Here is a 16268-nt window from a genome sequence, read left to right as displayed (position 1 = left end):
ATGGCCTGGCTAAAGCTAAAACTGAAGAAAGCATAGATGGCACAGACAAACCAACTCCAGCGATATAACATCACCTCCCTCAAAGATGCACAGAAACGGAGTGAATACTCATTCACCCTCAGAAACAAGTTTCAAGTCCTGCATAAACTAGAGGATGACAGACTCAGTAGAAAGCCAGTGGAAAAAGATCAAAGAAACAGTGACTTCAACCTGCCATGATGTACTATATCCCAAGAAACAACAGTGTAAAGAATGGATCTCCACTGATACTCTATGCAAAATCCAAGCAAGAAAGGAAAAGAAAGTTGCAGTTACCACCAGCCGAACAAGAGCAGAAAAAGCAAAAGCTCAAGGCAAATACACTAAAATCAACAAGAAAACAAAGAGAAGCTTAAGAGCAGACAAGCGAATATTCACTGATGGTCATGTCACAGAAGCCCAGGAAGCAGCAAGCTATGGAAACTTGAAAGAACTCTGCCAGAAAGTTTTGTTGTTATCTTGTAGATACAGAAAGCCAGAGAGACATGTTAAACACAAAGCTGAGAAGACAATCATGGGTAATGAATGCCAACAACAAAGATGGATGGAGCACTTTGCAGAACTGCTGGACCAGCTCATGCTGCAGTCTCCATCAGATAGACAGCCAGCTGACAAGGACTTGCCAATCAACTGCAGGAGACCAACTAAGGAAGAAATACAGCAAAACATCAAACATATGAGAAATGGGAAGGCAGCAGGACTTGATAACATTCCTGCAGAGGCACTGACAGCAGACATTGAAACATCAGTAGATATGCTCTGCCGCTTTCTTGGAAGGATCTGGGAAGAGTAAAAGGTGCCATCGGCCTGGAAAGAGGGCTATCCGCTCAAGATCCCCAAGAAAGGTGACCTGAGTAACTGTGCAAACTACAGAGGGATAGCTCTTCTATCAACACCCGGGAAAGTGTTCATCAGAGTCATCCCGAACAGAATGAAGGAACAAGTCGGCAATGCAGTGTTGTAGGAAGAAATTGCTGAAATTGTTCTGAAATATTTAAAGGACAACACCTATCTGGACAGGCATCAGGAAACAAAACTGTTTCTCACTAGTTTTTGAATATCCTGTACATGATCATAAATGGCAGTGGCATTTGCGCCATGATTCTTTTAAGACTCATGTTTCATAAATGTTCTATTTTATGTTCATAGTTCTGAACGGGTTCAGATAATTTTTCAACATGCCTGTACAGTGGGTTTGCAAGCCACTTTACACTGCTAATCTTCTTCAGTTTTCTTGTGCTGTCCGTCGCCAGTGTATCGCCTAGCATATTTCATATCCATGTCAGACCTATACAGCATCTAATATAGACCTACGGTTTTCATTTTAAATGTATACCGATGATACCCAGTTCATACTAAATTTGGATGTAAATCAGTTGGGCAGCTATTAGCTTTGTGTCCTGACTGTAGTGAGTCATAGGCAATGGGGATGTAGATGCTCACGATAAACTATGATCAAAACAATATAATGATGCTTGGTGTCAGAAGATATCTAAGGGGCGAATTTCCTGGTGACACAGAGTGTTCTACACCTATAAAAGTTGACATGAATTAAACAGTGTAACTGGTCACTATAATTACCTTAAGGCCTAAGATATCCAAGGCATTATCATCCTATTGCTTCAACCATAAACAGTTACAAGGAATCCACCTGTGTCAGAACCACTATGGGAGTTCTTGATGATTACAGGACGGTGAATATCCTTTTGTCTAAGTACCAGCTTTTCTGAATGTCATTGCTTCCTTAGATTCAGGAGCCTGCAAATATCCTGAAAAACTCAAACACAAATTCTTTATTAGCTTACTGTTTCTTCAAAGATCATTTTAGGACCCTTACCTTGTTCATTGACCACAAATTCTAAACCACACACTCACCAGTTATGTTATGTTTTCAGCCCTCTGGTTGGCTTGGCCTAACCTAACAGGCAGAAAGATGAACAGGGTACGCCATCTAGCTATTTTCAACAAAGTTTGCCATTCATTGCCTTCGTGTCTTAGCCTCAACAAGAACCACCTGAAATTTAGAAAAAAAGTTCTTTTGAAAGCTAATGACGAACAAAACTGCACTTAACTAAATCAAAGAAATGGGAAAAGTCTCTTCTGGCAGGTTAGATGGTCAAGGAGTTTATCCACACTAAGGGAATGTCCCATGTCAACCAGCTATTTTGATGTCCTTTGATCCTCGTAGCAATAGGTTCCAACTTCACCACTACTGAGATTATGGCTACTGTTGTTCACTAACCTTAATATAATAAAAAGAACAAAGTGCAAGGTGTACCAATTGATTGTTGGGGAGCGGAACTCTAATGAACTTTGAAATGTATGTACTTAACTTGCATACTATTAAAAATGTTGTGTATTTAGGGAAATGAGCAAGAAATTCGTTTGATACTGGGGAATGTCTGCAGCAGCGGAAATTGCAGTGGACTATGGTGCTTGAAACTCAATTGGTAAACAAATGGTGCCATTCCGTGAAAGTAATCCATGCACCAGATATGAATTTAAAGCGAAACTCATGATAGTGTGTCAGATACATATTAAAATGCTCTTTTCTGCCAAGCCAGTAGTTGAAGTGGGGAGAATGCGTTTTGGCTGATCAAAGATCTCATAAAATGTAGTTGAATCTTACTTAGATTGGGCAGACAGAAACACTTTTTAAATGTTTCATGAATTAATCAAAGCCCAGAGAACTAGATTACATCTCCAGTTCAAAGTCCATGTTAAGATCGGACTTCAAATGTTATTTCTTTCGTGACTGATGGCCAGTCATTACGAAATGGGTGGCTGTATTGTGTAGAGCATGTGTTTAAACACAGTGAGGAAACAGAAGATTAGGTTGTCACTCTTATTTAATCTGGTAAAATCTACAGAGGAGTGATTATGAGATGCCCAGAGTCTTGACCATTTTTTGAGAAGAGGAATGGTCTGGTGGCATCTATGTTTTCGAAAATGCCCTAACGAGCTGGCCCACAAGAGATTACTTCAATAACATAGCTACTGATTATGGGACAGCGGTTGCAAACCGTTGAAGGGATGTTGTGGAGGTACTTTCTGAAAATTAACACATATTGTGTCAGTCTTTTAGTAGTTGAAGAACCAGTGATGATCATCCATGCTCTGCACACAAGTGGAGAAGGCTAATTCTCCTGGGTGGAGACGCTGTATAAGCATCTTTGGCTCGATATTAAAAAGAATAGATTACATCTATCTTTCATTTATCCCCCATCTGATATCTAATTCCAATGCTGATTTGTCATAAAAGAGCGAAAGAATTGGACAGCCTTTGTCTGTTGAAACTAAATGTCACCTTTCTGCATTATACACATTTTGGAAGCTGTTATGTAAGACAACCCTTTGAAGAATATTCCTATCCGGCTGCAGTCAACTAGTGGCGACTTATTGCAAACAATGAGAAATAAATGCAAATTGAAAATGGGGACAACGTTATCTCAGTCTTTGCAATTGATCACGATTTATAAGCAGGTCCCATATCAATCTTAAATGCCATTTCTAGAGGCGGAAATATGGGCAGAAAATATTTTTTTCACTATTGACTAAAGAGCAGGAATATATTGTACATACATATATGACTTTTGCAGAAGCATATTTATTGCGAAGCCTTTTGACAGTGGCAGTCCATTGCTGCAGATCTCCTGAGTAACATTTTCAGGGCTTCATCTTCGGGGGGCATTCTGTCAGCCTCAAAGAATTCTCTTTAGAATATTTTTAACAATGAGTACGCTAACTCTGGTTAGTTTTGATTGACTGTCCCTCAATTCAACATGGGGCGCTCCTTCCTCTTTCACGTTCTGGTTCAACCAGAGCGTGAATAGTGTGGCCAATGGGTCAGCTCCCGTCCGGTATTAGTTTAATTAAAGTTCTGGTCACATTTTGAATCAACACACACATTGGCAATTTTCTGTTCAGAGTGTCAGACATTGTGAGAGATGGCTTGTGCCTTTTTACATGACAGTTTTCCGTGGAAGTGGAGGTGTAGGAGTCCATCTTTCTTTTTTTATTTCTTTTTAACTACAGGGACAGGTGCTACATAGCGGCCGATGCGGACGACCACCAGTGCATCACGCAGACTCAATCACTGCAGACATTGCTGGGTTCCCCCTTTCATTCTTAATATTAATTCAGAGCCCGGTGTCATGTGAGCCCCACAGCATCCACCTCCCCCTCCAATTCAGTGAATCCCGTGTAGCAGAGCATCAGCACAACAAACAAGTCATCTGTGCATGCTTGTCTTGCAGGACATGGTGGTTGGTAAGTTACATAAAGCTGGCTAGCATTCACTAGGGAAGAGTTCACTAGATAAGGTGCATGGTGACTGGAAGCCTGCAGGTCCAATGGTGGCACAAACCTCAGCAGCCCACCATACTGATCCAACCGAAACCTAGTTGGGAAAGTGCAGCATCTCCAGGGTACAAGTGGCCTGGCTGGTCCCTTTATAAAGCCTGAGGGTGAGCCAAAGACACCCCAGTACATCAGAGGGTGTTGCTGAAGCATCTGTGGTGCTTGGCATATGGGGAAATCAATGGCACTCTCCAGCACAGAGCACCGCTCACCCTCTAAAAGTACCTCCGCCTCCAGAGCTCGAATACTCAAAAGGCAGTGACGAGCTCAAGGGCAGACAATCAGTTCCAGGAATTATGATGGATTCCTTGGCATTCTGAAATAAACCATGATGACTGCATGGGATAACACCCCTTACTGATTACTTTCCTACCTCACTGCCTTTTCCAATTTCTCGCATTTAACATCTTTTCAAAAGACAGGTTTTCAGAGGCTCTTTTCACAGCTATGATTTTGTTGCACTGGTTTGAATCCCTTAAAAACACTGAAGACAAGAGTTGTTTAATTAACCAATTTGGCCTGGGAGAAAGTTACAAGCACGAGGTCTGGGAACTGTCTCAATTTACATTGGGTTTGCATTGGTCTTATATACTATGTTACATGAGCCATAAGCATATCTGGCGAACCATATACGGTGAGAAATGGTGGTTGCTGTCCTAGAGTCATAAATTAATGGTCAATGGTTACTACAGGTGGGTATCGACGTTGTGTGGACACAGTGTGGCTAGTGGTGAATGTGTCCAGATGTCTGGCATGGGGAGAGCCTGATCGCTTTGTGTGCTAGGTCCTGATTGGCTATCTGTTCCTAACTTTATGGTGTTTTCCAAAGCCCAGGTACCCCCTCAGGACATGTGTGTTTTATTGGGAGTAATCATTGGTTTGTTGCTGTGCCTTTCTGTAAGATTCTTCAAGAGCTGCCTGCAGGCGTGTTTGCCTGCCAGGTATACACCCTCCCACCTGTGACCAGTGGCAGCTTCTGCCATATAATGTGGGGGGGGGGGGAGATAATAAGCATTACATAAAAAAGGACTTGCCTGACTCTGCGTGCTGCCTTGGTGCTCCTCTGTCAGGCAGCACACAGAACAGACTCCCAGACTCCCCTACCCAATCCAGACGCTGCTCTCAGGCTCTACAAGCATGAGAGAAATGCCAGGTTTGGCCTGAGTGGCCTGGTCTGATGTTCGCTCAGGAACAAGGAGCCTGTGCTGTTTCTCCACCCAGTTGTGGAATACAGCTGGGTTGGAGAAACCTAACTGTGCATGTCAGTTTGGCCATCCTAAGACACCCGGCCAAACAGACATGCGTACGTACAGTGACCACCACTCCTCCCTGCCATGGCCCAGCCCCACCCCGTCCTAGACTGGTATCAGCTCAGTCAGTAAAATAAAATGATAATAAAATTTTGATCATCATTTTCTTTTTGCTGGCTCGCAGTGAAGCGATGCTCCTCTGATATCAGGAAGGAGCCGCAGCTGCCTGTGATCCATCAACCAGTAATCCCGGGCTTAGGTTACAGGGCCTGTCTGACTGCATACTTGTGTATTGATGTAGATGTGGCGTTCGGGACGAGTGATTCTACTTATAAGAACAATAGTTTATTTTTGTTGATATATGCATCTATATCAACACTTTTATTACACTTTTTTTGCAAATTATACAGTGATATTTTAATCCCATTACTCTTGAGATCTCTTAAAACTCTCCTTTTTCGAGTGCAGCTGTGTGTGCATGTTTTAAGTGCAATGATGCACAGTGAACTCCGTTATCATTTGCTTTTACTCTGCAAATATGTACAAACAAGTTGTATCATAGAAAATGTATCTTCCAAAATACAGTACACTATTAGAATAAGCAAACAGATTGGCACCCACCTAGCTTTATTTACTAAGCGAGGTAGCTTTGATCACAAAGTGCACTATATACCTGATCAATTTCACTCACTGATTCCTAGGCGATGAGACGGGTCTATACCAGGACTTCTCTTTTTTAATCATTCCAGCTTAAAAAAGTAACCCGACCTTTAAAAAAAAAAAAAAAAAAGGATTTAAAAAAATGCCTTCAAAAAAATGATTTAAACAAAGCTTAAAAAGATTCACTGGCTGACGACTTCTTGTTACGTTCTTTATCATTTGACACAGGTGATCATGTAGGAGACGAACCAGATTCAATTTCTTACTGAGACGCATCACTGAGCATTTGTACCTTGTTCCATTTCCAGTCTATATTAGGATGCACGGTCCACAAAGGACCCAGCAGGGTAGTTGCAGCCAGGATACTATGGCCCATATATGCCCAAGTGATGCACGATTTGCTATTACTGCCCGATGATAGTCCGGTCACAGGCAGCGAGAAGCAGCTAGAATCACCAACAGCTTCCCTCCAGTGGCATACACTGTCATTCCATCCATGACCATATCTCCCAGGCCAGTTTTTAGGTCAAGCAAACAGTGCTTGCGCTGTTGCTTAGCGACCTATTGTGAGGGTTTGTGGAGTTGAATTCCATCCACTTGTTGCCCTTACTTTTTATTTGTCAGTGTCACTGTCCTTTGAAAATTCTCGCTTCCTACTGGGCAATTGTTCCTCTTTTCCCTCCTTTCTATTTCCGCATTCCGGCTAAGGAGCACTGGCTGAGTACTATCTCCCTACGCTGTGAAGTGTGTAAGTATTCCTCGGAGAACTTCTTATTTTTTTCCTGGGTCAAGTTATGTATGTAAACAAGGCGCCACGCTTTCACTTTCAATATGGGGTCCGCCAGCTTTTACTTGCTTCTGCATACGTTCTTTTTAACAAGCACTACCGTCTGCTTGTTTTGTTTCTACTGTTGCTTCTCGTATATTGCCTGAAATACACCTCCTTCTTAACTCTGCTTTCACACACTCTCGAACCAGCGACATTTATCGTTTGTTCCTCCCCCATTTTTAGGTCTCGCCTGACCCAGCGCATGCGCTGGTCTGGCGGGACTTATTGAGAGAGCTCCAAAAAGTGCTACCAGGCCAGCCTAGAGCTACAGTGCATGTGCGAAGGCGCGCGCGCACCACGCTTTACCACGATTACTTTCGCGGCCGCTTTGCATAGCCAATAGGTCTCGCTTTTGCGACCTTATAAGTATTTAGTTATGCAACTGTTGCATGGCTAAACACCTATAAGGTCCCAAAGGCGAGACCTATTGGCTATGCCAATGCTTGTTCTATTGGCCCTTTGCCCTGCTACACTCTTGGCTATGCCCAGGCATGAGTCCTTCTTTCCCCCAGACCTGTCCAGTGTTATGGCACGTTCCCACAGAGCAGGGGGGTGCTCGCGGATTAGGCGTCTCTTCTGTAGCGGAGTATGGCTCGGGGTCGGCCACCTCCCTCAGATTGTCTACAGTCCGGTAAGCGCTGCTCTCCGGTACCGAGTCTTTGTTAAGTGTGATCCTGTGTCATGGGTGTGGCTGAAGGGGTGTTGTATTTTGTTGCAAGTGAAATGTGCTAACGGGAACTGTCTGCATTTTTTAACATGATGAGATCAGAGAGAAGTTGCGGGAGTACGGCCAGAGCTGCCAACTTTGGAGCTGGGGAGCCAGGTTTGAGCCTCGGCGTTTGCTCAGCTTCCTGCGAGTCTGGGCAAATCACGTAATCTCCCTGTGCCTACCAAAAAATGAATGTGTCACCTTGTGTAACATAACTAGTGCTCGCGTAATGCACTTTAATACCGTCAGGTCGAGTTTGCGCTATATAAAATTGGAGAAAAAAAAAATACAGTTCCTAAGCCTGATCGCCATGCTGAGAAAGCTTTAGCCGCTTTTTGGGTTTTTTTTTACCGCAAACTCGAGCCGAAGGTATAGGAGTGCTCTACATGAGCACCAGTTACGTTACACAAGGACACATTCATTTCCTGACAGTGCTTGATGATGCGCCAAATGGCTTGCTCTAAGGTAACTTGGGGCAGTGGATCAACTAAATTTGGCAAACCTGGAAAAGTGAATTGGGCATAATGCCAGATCTACGATCAGAGGCGCAACTAGAGCCAAATTTCGGGGGGGGGGGGGGCGAAGAAAAAATTTCGGGGGGGGGGCTGAATCTTTAAGCAATAGGCAGTGTGGAGCTGCAGGGGCTCTTAGAAGGGGTGAAACAACAGCGAGGCCTCATTAACACGCAAATGGTCTTTTAAAGACCTGTGAAGTGCTTGGGTGCGGCTGTGTGTGCCCGGGAAGCTGTCTCATCCTGGGCTGCCACACACAACGGGGGGGCTGAAGCCCTTTGAGTCCTATGGGTGTTGCGCGCCTGTGTACGATCACAGAGGTGTTTACAGGGCTTTAAGTGGGATGAAAAAACTGGAGGATCTCTCAAAGGGGGGTGGCTAATGTCATTAGGGGTGTGGTTTAAACCATGGAAGCAAAAAATCTGTGCTTAGCATAGCGTGCCGCCCAACTCGTATTTTACTGTTTCTGTCATTGCAAACAAGTAATATCATACCTACAACAAGTCAGGACAACGGTTGTTAGTTATGTACGACAAATATGCAGCAAATGTGACTTGTTGTATACAATATTGAAAAAGCTTCCACTTAAAGCCCTGGTGACACCACGACAATGTTGCTGCTCCTGAGTTTCAAAAAGAGAAGGGAAATCCAGAGAGAAAATTACTCTCTTTAAAGGATTTCCCTTCCCCCTACAAAGCTCACCTGGCATGACAAGAATTGAGCAGTGTGAGCAGCGCACATCCTTGTGCCTGCTGTCTCCGCAGTCTGGAAACAAGCATTTACAATGCAATAGGTCTCGCAACTTCAAGTTTTGGAGCTATTGGCATTGTAAATGGCAATGCCATGACCATTGTTATTTACAGTACCAAAAGCAACACCTATTGCTTTGCATAGCGTGCTGTCCGTGAAGACGGCGCCGCGCTCATTAAACTAAAAAAAAGAAAGAAAAATAAGTATTCCTTGATGCAAAGCTATTTGCTGTAACACTAATTATATAAGAGCAACTCCTCCATCAACATGCAGTCTATGGTGTTATACAGACGCAAATAAACACGGAGCAGCAAAGTAAGCCCCGAAAACGTTACTCACATTAGGTGCATGCTGCTGCACCCCACTGCACAGACAGGAGAGGGAGAGAGAAGGAAGAGTGCATATGAGAGCTAGAGACAGGACGGTGGATGGCCTTGAAGGGGAGATAGAGTGCAAGGAAGAGTTGGATGGAAAGAGGTGGGAGAGAGAGCGGAAGGAAGAGAGACAGATCGAAAGAGAGGGCGGGAGAGAGGAAGGGAGAGAAGGAACAGTGAACATGAGAAGTGGGCGGGGGCCCGATGGGCGAGCTAGAGCGCAGGGAGGAGTTAGATGGAAAGTGGGGGAAGAGAGACCCATTGAAAGAGAGGACGAGAGAGAGTTATGACGAAACAGACTGATTGAAAGAGGGGGACATGAAGGAGAATGAGACAAAAAATAAATTTGTGTGTGTACTAACGATGCATCAATGTAATACACCCAAAACCGATTGCCACTGTTAATCGCTATGTAATCAGAAATGGCAGCAAATGTAATAATGCACACCCTGGGGCACGTGCTCGTCCTTCCATCCACTCCAAATTGTGGGTCTCCTAACCTCTCATGATGTGGGCCACATCAGACTCTTGCTCGGCCTGCATCAAGAGGCTCTGCACAGCTTGGAACAAAAGGATACTTACAGCCTACAGGCCCCCAAGGAGCACATTTCACTGGGGTTTCATAGGGCGATATGGTCAACTGACACAGCAGGTAGCAGTTATATTATCTGCTCTGTGTAAATTATATGTGGCTAAGGACGGACCTTCTGTCTTAGGATGGAAGGACCAACGTAAATTAGACATAATTTTAAATCCTAACAGACCGGAACAAGTCTTGGTGGCTTGTGATTCGGAAGATACTAAAAAATGGGTAATTGAAGAGTTTCCATCTGTTTTTAACAATAAAGTAGGGAAGTTAAAAGGTTTTTCACATTACATAAAACTAAAAAAGGATGCCATTTCCAAAATTCTTAAAACACAGAACATCCCATTCATTGTGCGAGATGAAGTAAAACAGGAATTAGATAATATTGAGTGCTCTCATCATCGAACCTATAGAATCTTCTGAATGGATTTCTCCGTTGGTTGTCGCGAGACGAGCCAACGGTAAGGTTAGATTATGTGTAGACTTAAGAGGATTGAACAACAACATTATTGTGGATCAGTTTCCTTTACCTCGCATAGATGAAATGTTATCTCTAACCAGGGATGCAAAATGGTTTTCCACACTAGATTTGTCATCAGCTTACCATCAAATCACGTTAGATCCTAATTGCAAACATTTGACAGCTTTTTGTACCCCTTTTGGATGTTTCCAATTCCGCCGAATGCCGTTTGGATTGGCATCAGCGGCAGCTGTATTCCAAAGACTCATGACACAGTTGTTAGGTCATATTCAAAATGTAGTATTCTTTCAAGATGATATACTAATCATAGGGAAGTCAAAAAAGCACCATGATGAAACCTTAAGGATTGTCCTTCAAGTGCTTGAGGATAAGGGTCTAAATGGTGAGATTAGTAAGTGCAAATTCGCTGAATCTAGTGTGACCTATTTGGGTCATGTTATATGTCGAGATGGCATTAAGCCTAAAAGCAAACTTGTTGAGGCTATATCCAAAGCTCCGCCACCATCTAACAAAGATGAACTCCGTTCCTTCTTAGGCCTAGCGGAGTATTATTCTAAATTTGTGGAAAAGTTCGCAGACAAAACACATGACATGCATGCTTTACTTAAGAACAAGAGTAAATTTGAGTGGTCTGACAAATGTCAGTTGTCCTTTTTGAACATCAAGTCCGCTATTATTAAAGCTCCCACATTAAAAGGATTTAACCCTTCTGCTCCAACCTTCATAACTACTGATACCAGTAGCAAAGGATTAGGAGCAGTTCTCTCCCAAAGCAGTGAAAGTGGTGGTGAGCATGTCATAGCTTTTGCTTCTAGATCTTTATCGCCCACGGAGGAGAAGTACTCGGTCAGAGAAAGGGAAACTTTGGCGTGTGTATGGGCTTTGGAGCATTTCAGAAAGTTTATTTGGGGAAGAGAATTTACTATTAAAACGGATCATAAACCGCTAACTAAGGTACTGACAACTGAAGGATTATGCAGAGCTTCATCCAGGATCGCAAGACTTTCCATGCGATTACAAGATTTTATTTATAAAGTGCAGTATGTCCCTGGCAGAATGAATGTTACTGCTGATTTCCTAAGTAGATTTTCTTTACCTCTCACTGAGATGGATTCCAGTTCTTGGAATGATGTTTGTGTTGCTGGAATTTTCACGGACGAGAAATCCCAAGGTTTACAAGAAAAAGAACGGTTTGAGGCACAAGCGAATGATGTTATCTTGGAAAAGGTGAAACATTATGTAGAACATGGTTGGTTAGGGTGCAATAAACCTGATTTCCTTGGTGAACTCAAGGCATTCTGGGAAGTAAGAAATGAGCTTGGCATTGAAGGAATATTTTTAGTAAAAGGAGAAAAAATAATTCCACCATCTATTATAAGAAATAAAATTCTCGCTCTTTGTCATGAAGGTCATCCTGGTATTGCACGTACCAAACGAAAGGTTAAATCTTTGTATAGGTGGCCTACAGTTGACATTGAAACCTAACGCTTTGTTAGGTCCTGTGTAGAATGTGTTTCAACTGACAAATCCCAGAAGACTTTGAACCCTCGATCAAGTCCCTTAGTTTGTCCTAGTTCACCTTGGGAGGATTTAGCTCTGGATTTAATGGGACCTTTAGTATGGAATGATGGTTCACAGAGATACATAATTGTTTTGATGGATTTATTTTCGAAATGGCTTGAACTTGAAATTGTTACAAAGATAGACACTAACTCTTATCAAATTTCTTGAAAACATTTTTTTTAAAAGAAGGTTTCCCTAAATCATTGCTTACGGACAATGGTGTTCAGTTTAAGTCCCTAGAAATGAAAAGATTTATGGAATATGCTGGAATTGAACAAAAGTTCACTGCCTTATACCATCCAAGGGGTAATGCTGTAGTAGAGAGGATGAATAATTATTAAAGGTATTGTACAGCTTTCCATGAATAATAAGAAAGATTTAAATACAGAAATTATGAAAATGTTATGGAGCCATAGATTTACTATACATGATTCAATTGGCAATAGTCCCTTTGTCATTATGAGAGGTAGAATTCCCCACTCCAAGGTTAATCCTGGTTGGATGAACAAAGGAGAGAAAGTTGATTGGGACATTGATGAAATTAAAGAGTGTATGAGTAAAACTCAACAAAAGAACAAAATATATTTCGATAGCAAATATGGAGGTACGGATGTAAATATTCATGTGGGGCAATGGGCAAGAGTGAAATCCAGTAGGAAGGTTGTGAAAGGTGAAAATAGATTTAGCGAACCAAAAAGAATTGCTAAAGTTAATAGAAACACAGTCCAACTAGAAGATGGATCCATCTACCACATGAGTAAACTGGCCATTGTCAAAAAACACGATGGCAAAAGTGAAAATCACTTTACTAATTCTGACTCAAAGTATGACAAGTACTGGTGGATCAACAATGATAACACATCCAATCTAACTATTCCAAATCATGAAACATTATCCAATTGCAGTGAACCTAGTCATACTCCTGAGTTCAGTAACATTAATACAAATCCCATTATTCATACAAACCAAAATTGCTTAGGAAAAACAAGCAGTTTTGGGAGGAAAATGTCTAAACCTAAGAAACTCGAAGATTATGTTTGTATTACTTATGTATAATTAGTCTGTGTTTTTTTTTTAAATTTCAGATATTATTTTTATTTTTTATTTATATAGAGAGGATAAGGGTTTTGTTTAAATAAAGAAGGAGAATGTGTAGTGATATCTCTTCAATAGATTTTCATGTACTGAGTGTTCTCCATTCTTTATTCTCTATGTGGTGGGTAGAACACTCAAGGTTCAGTTAGAGTGTAGCTGAGGACGTATCTCGATCTCCTTGCCTGTGCTGTCCCAAGGTTGCTAATAAAGGATTTCAACGTTGCTGCACAGCCTATACTTGAGCTCCAATTAATAAACAAAACATTTCCATAAAGACAGGATCACGGCTGCTTACTATGCATCTGTTTAAGATAGCATCAGACGTCATAATCCTATTTATGACCAGACAATAGATTGCTGTGGTAATCGCCGTGAATGTACAAGTGAGGGGTTAGAGCTCTGAGGGAAGGTAAAACACAGACACTTAATTCAGTAGGAATGGGAGTCGAAGGAAGAGGTTGTTTGTAGGTACAGGGTCATTTAGGGGAAAACAGCATGTAAGTGTGGTAATGTCCATTTAACCAAGCTTGGTTAAATGAACATTCTTTCCTCCCTTATCATTGTGTCTATTTGTTTTCATTGGTCTGTGTACGAGCATTCCATTCTCTGTGGGATGTTCTATTCAGTTTACCTGTGGCTGCCTTTCTATGTGGATGCTCCTATTAAAGCTCTAAGTGAACTTCTTCTGTGTCGGACCTTTACTACATTTTGGCGACGAGGATGGCATCGCTGGAACAATTATTGGTGAGTCTACATTGAAGAATTGACTTATATTGAAGGACGGACGGATTGTTCCACTTTCTCTGGATGAATTTTCATGCTGCCACTTACCCTTTTATTGTGTGGCGTTGCGGTAAGCTTCTCATTTATTTGCTAACTGGGCATCCGCTTGCGCTTTTGTCATTTTTTTTCAATTTGACATTTCGCCGTTACGCTCGTGCCTCTGCCCTCAAGACTGAATCTTCGAGAGTGTTACCTTGCAACCACTACAAGCCACGAAGTATTGTCTTTCGTAATACTTACGTTCGTATGTTTATGCTTTTCTAAGCAACATTCAATTTATAGAAACGATTCAACAGTGCCATCTAGTGGTTATGTAAGGAAAAGGAAAGCTCACTTAATAGAGACACGGTGAATCGAAGATCTGGATTCCCTTGTATTCTGCAAGCAATGACTTTTCAAGTATTCAACTCCGTATCAACCCACTATTTTGGCATATCTTTCCTGAGAATTCTGCCTACGCTGACTTTTTTATACTGTGTTCCCTGGCTACAGCAAGTGTTTCCTGGATATTAATCACAGCTCGCCTTGGAGTCACGCTGTTATCTGAAGCAATTCTTCGTGGAAGTTCAGAGTGTGTCATAGATTTTTGCTCAGTTTTTTTTTTTTTTTTAACACGTTATGTTTTTTCTCATTTATTAATCTATCATTTTAACATGGCAACTTCAAGTTGTGGTAATCCTCCACCACCATTTTTTAAAGGTCCCAACAAACCCAGCATGAAATGGGGCAAATGGCTTCGTCATTTAAACAACTACTTATTGGCTACAAATGGCACTACATTTTCTCCACAAAGGAAAACAGCCTTACTCCTTAATCTTATGGGTAATGATGCGGAGGACATTTTTGAGCATTTACCTGCTTCAGCACCCCCACACGGAGTAGAAGCTGGGGATTATGACTTTTTCTGAAGCCCTTGATAGATTAAAGAAAAGATTTAAGGAGGAGCCACACAGTCTTAGAGAGATTTCACTTCTACACTCGTCCTCAATTGATTGAGGAATCTGTGGATGCTTATGTTTCTACATTGAGAGTTTTGGCTGCTGACTGAGCATTTGGCGCTGAGGTTGATGGCTATATCAGAGATCAGCTTATAATTCGTTGTTCAAACAAAAAGATACAAGAGCAGCTCCTTCGTCAACGCAATCCTTCTCTCCAAGAGACTATTGACATTGCTAAGAGTGTAGAACGTTCTATTCGTTCTTTCAAAACGATTAATGTTGACTCCACTGTTGATGGAGTAGCAGCATTATCTGTTAAAGATAGTAACAAAACTAGTTTTTCGAGAACTACATTTTCTAAGCCCATTACTCCACATAATAATTATTTTTCGAAAATGGGGTGTAATCGTTGTGGGTCTAAAACTCATTCAGCTCAACTTAAATTTTGTCCTGCAAAGAATAGAGAATGTAATTCTTGTGGTAAAATGGGTCATTTTGGCAATGTATGCTTAGACAAAGGTAAAAGAATTTCCGTTATCCAAGAAAATGTAAATGAAGAACAATGCACACAAAATGTTATGTTATGCATTAGAGACTGTCCTACTTTTTCTGAGCAGAAGAATGTTTGCATGACTGATTCTCAAGATTCAGTTTCTGTTGAACTTACTAATGATTTATCTTCTGATTTGAGATATTTGGAAGCAAAACAATTTCTGGTGTTTCTTTGGAAAGTATTGATGGCGAACCTTATGTTCCTCCTATGTGTGAAATTATTATTGATGATAAAACTTTACAAGTGATGGCTGACTCGGGCTCGCCATACACTTTCATTTCTGATTTATTTTTTAAGAAGAATTGGAATAACAAAATTTTGGAACCTTCTGACCTAAATGTTTATGGGTTTGGTGGAAAAGAAATCGCCATAAGCGGTTATTTTGCGTCTGAGATTAAATTCAGACATAGTTATTTTAGGAAAAGTATATGCAGCGGTTGATGGTTTACAAGTCTTAGGTTGGAGACATCAAGTTTAACATTACTCTTCGCCCAAATTCTAAAGTACAAGTGTGTTTTGCTGAAGATCTTGACTTTATTCAAAGTGTTTTGGAGAAAGATAACAGACTAGAATCTATCCTTGAAAAACATAAAAATATTTTCCGGAAAGAATTAGGTCAGATTAAAGGATCTTCACACCACATTCAACTTTAAAAAAATGCTGGTCCTGTGAAACATTCATTGAGACACGTTCCTCTGTCTATTCGTTCTGAATTATCCCAAATGCTTAAAAATGTGTGCTGAAGGTATTATCGAACCTGTCAACTGCTCAGAATGGGTTTCTCCCA

General features: G+C 41.4%; 1 protein-coding gene across 6 annotated transcripts in view; it reads right to left on the bottom strand.

Moving 5' to 3' along the window:
- Positions 1–16268, bottom strand: part of TIGAR (TP53 induced glycolysis regulatory phosphatase) — a 248087-nt gene that overhangs the window by 153357 nt on the left and 78462 nt on the right. The window contains exon 3 of one of the 6 annotated variants that reach the window (XM_085652586.1): positions 6322–6416. The exons of the other annotated variants lie outside the window; for them this stretch is intronic. The gene's annotated coding sequence lies outside the window, so the exon portion shown is untranslated. The remainder of the gene's footprint in view (positions 1–6321; positions 6417–16268) is intronic. 6 annotated transcript variants of the gene reach the window in all.

The sequence above is a fragment of the Triturus cristatus genome, chromosome 4_1, assembly GCF_964204655.1.
Source record: "Triturus cristatus chromosome 4_1, aTriCri1.1, whole genome shotgun sequence".
Taxonomy (NCBI): Eukaryota; Metazoa; Chordata; class Amphibia; order Caudata; family Salamandridae; genus Triturus; species Triturus cristatus.
The sequence above is the reverse complement of the archived record's forward strand: the minus strand, read 5'-3'. Positions and strand labels throughout refer to the sequence as shown.